At 40.9% G+C, this 3,634-nt stretch overlaps 1 pseudogene; it reads left to right on the top strand.

The window, feature by feature from the left end:
- Positions 1–2,839, top strand: LOC108830479 (probable receptor-like protein kinase At2g23200; annotated as a pseudogene).
- The last annotated feature ends 795 nt before the right edge of the window (positions 2,840–3,634 follow it).

The raw sequence follows: 3,634 nt of genomic DNA, 5'->3' as shown, positions 1-3,634 counted from the left end.
AAGATAATAGTGTGTGTGTGATGTTTCACTGGACAAAAGACGAAGACTTGAAAAGTCAACTCGAGTCTTCTTACAATCATTTCAATTCTCTGATTATCTTTCAGTCTCATCTTCTCCCCTGAATCCTATTCACGTCTCTTCATCCATTAATTCATATACTTTTCACTAATTCTCACAGTCTCTAGATTCTCCATCAAGCTTATGGAGAATCTCTGTTTTCGGAACTCTGTTTCTCTGTTTATGAAGATGGCGGTTATTGTTCTTCTTTCCCGTCACACTCTTTCTGCTACCTCTCCATATTACGTCAACTGTGGTCGGATTCTAATGTCATATATGGTAATCGGACCTTTGTCGGTGATATGATCTCCGATGGAAACTCTGTTTCCTTCAACGGTAAAGGAACTGAAGCCAGCAACCAATCTGGATACGGCATCTATGGGACGGTTAGGATATTCAGACACCCTTCTTCATACAAGTTCCAACTCGATTCTGTCGGTCTACACTTTGTGCGTCTCCATTTCTCTGCTGCCTCTTCTCAAACTGCTCGTTTCACAGTCTCTGCTACCTCTGGCTCTACTCATCACTTCAAAGGTTTCTCGGTTCAGAATTTTAACGAGACTCACGAGTCGAGGAGTTTCTCCTCATGATTAATTCACCCAAGTTAGAAATTCGATTTGCGCCTGAGCGTTCCTCTGTAGCTCTAATCAACGCCATCGAAGTGTTCTCCGCTCGTAACGACCTCGAAAATACACCCGAATCCGGAAAGAACCTGCATACGATCTACAGATTAAACGTAGGAGGCAAGAAAATTACACCGGAAAACGACACCTTGGGGAGGACTTGGTCGCTAGACGATGACTTTATCTACCGAAAAGATTCTGCGAAAGCCATTTCATCAACACAAAAGCCCAACTACAATCCAGGGTCAGCATCAGCTACATCAGACACTGCTCCGGATTTCGTCTACCAGACAGGTAGAACGATGAACCGTAGCATTAACGAAGGGGTGGCAGGGGGAGTGTTGATGAACGTTACATGGTCATTTAAGGTCAGAAGTAACTCTAGACACTTCATCAGGGCTCACTTCTGTGATATCAAGGATAAATCACTAGACCCCGACTCAGATTTCCATCTCTATGTAACCGGACATTCACGGAGAGATGTAAAGCCTTCGATATACGTTAGGTTGATGACTCCGTTTTATTTTGACTTTAATGTCTCTGATGGTTTTGAACTGTTGAATGTTAGCATCAGTGCCAAGGATCCCACCAAGGATGCTGGTTTTCTGAATGGTCTGGAGGTGATGGAATTTTTGAAAACATCTTCAAATGAAAGTAGTTCTCGGGTTTACATCGTTGCTGGTTGTGTTGCTGGTGGATCGATCCTGGTCTTGAGTTTGCTCTTTGTGGTTTGTTTGATCCGGATGAGATCTAAGAAGAAGAAGAAGCGAGACACCGACGTCACTGTATGGTCTCCTTTGGCATTGCACAGAGGTGGGAGTTCCGACAACAGACCTTTTGATCCGGTTTATAACTCTCCACTACGCACCAATACACCTTTTGATCCGGTCTACAACTCGCCACTGCGCAACCTAAGGTTAGGCTTGAAGATTCCTTTTACAGACATTGTGAGAGCTACAAACAACTTCGACGAGCGGTGGTTGATCGGGAAAGGCGGTTTCGGAGACGTTTACAAAGCAGTTTTTCCTGATGGAAGCAGAGCAGCTATCAAGAGAGCCAAGACAGGTTCGGGACAAGGGATATTAGAGTTTCAAACAGAGATCCAAGTCTTGTCAAGAATCCGACACAAGCACCTCGTCGCTCTAAAGGGCTACTGCGAAGAGAACTCGGAGATGATACTTGTCTACGAGTTTATGGAGAAAGGTACGCTCAAAGAGCATCTATACGGCTCCGACTTGGCTCCGTTGTCATGGAAACAGAGACTAGAGATATGCATTGGAGCAGCAAAAGGATTACAATATCTCCACAGTGGCTCAGAAGGTATAATTCACAGAGACATAAAATCAACAAACATACTACTAGACCAGAACAATGTGGCTAAAGTTGCGGATTTCGGACTCTCGAAACTAGCGGTTAGGAATCAAGATTCGATCAATATCAGCACCAACATCAAAGGAACGTTCGGTTATCTCGATCCCGAGTACCTTGAGACGCACGTCTTAACGGAGAAATCAGATGTGTACGCGTTCGGAGTCGTTCTACTCGAGGCCCTGTGCGCGAGACCGGCTCTGGATCGTTACCTTCCTCACGAGCAAGTGAACCTAGCGGAATGGGCCATGTTCTGCAAATCGAAAGGGACACTCGATGAGGTCTTGGATTCCAAGTTGGTAGGTCAAATCGAACCGAGTTCGCTGAGGAAGTTCATGGAGATCGTTGACAAGTGTTTGAAAGAGTACGGAGAAGAGAGGCCGGGCATGGCGGATGTGATTTGGGATCTGGAGTATGCTCTGCAGCTTCATATGACGCCGATTCAAAGAGAACCTCATGAAGATAGCTCGGTGACGATCTCTGATGGTGGAGGTGGAAGCTCGTTGGTGGTTCCGAGGCTGATGGTGAGTGACTCGTTTAGCTCGAACTCGTTTGTTCAGAAGAAGAGTAGCTATGGAGGTACAGATTCATCGGAGACTCAGGTTTTCTCCCAGTTGAAGATCTCCGAAGCTAGATAAGAAGGCTGCCCCCGTTAACAGGCCTTTACTCAATTATCGGTTTGAATGGTATCTAAACTATTTAAGAGGAAGTACAAATTGTATTTACCCCTTAAAGTTGCATAAATATTACAAAGGAATGCCATTGGTGTTAAAACATCTAAACTATTAAAACTGAAGTACAAATTGTATTTACCCCTTAAAGTTGCACAAATATTACAAAGGAATGCCATTGGTGTTAAAACACTGTGTTTTGTATTTAAATTGAACCGACGTCGATGTTACTAAACCGACACGTTGAACTTAAACCATTCAATTGTTGTGATAATTACAAAACCATTTCAAGGCTTTAGTCATTCATTCTTTTCCAAAATTTAAACCGGAATAGATTATATTTTATTTTGACTCAGTCAGGTATACACACAATCATTTTTAAACCAATGGCCAGGTATACACAGAATCAAAACACAAAAGTTACGTGTTTATACATATAATCATTTCTAAACCATCACAAATAGAACACATGTGCGGGTATTATACACATGTTTATTTTTGAAAATAAACACATGTGCGGGTATTATATACATTACTTTTCTAATTATAATAAAATTTTGAAAATAAGTATTTACTTTCTTTCAATGTTTATTTTTGTTTAACTATACCAATAAGTCACATCGAATTCTTTTTTTAAATTACATTCAATTGGAGTAAGTATAGTGAAGTTATTTTGTCTCTTAGTTATATATTTGTTTCATGAATTTAACTGTTTCACTTTATATATTTTCTTTTAAAACTAATGATTTATGCGATGTAAAATAACCACTTATTCATTATAACTAAACATATTTTAAACCAAGTAATAGATACTATGAAATTATCGTTACTATTTATACTTTTTTGTTAACTCTGGTGAATCTCTCTAACAATGATCAAAGTCGAACCAATGTCTTCATCTCCCTTTCCATCTAG

The sequence above is a fragment of the Raphanus sativus genome, chromosome 3, assembly GCF_000801105.2.
Source record: "Raphanus sativus cultivar WK10039 chromosome 3, ASM80110v3, whole genome shotgun sequence".
Taxonomy (NCBI): Eukaryota; Viridiplantae; Streptophyta; class Magnoliopsida; order Brassicales; family Brassicaceae; genus Raphanus; species Raphanus sativus.
This window is presented reverse-complemented; position numbering and strand designations above follow the sequence as displayed.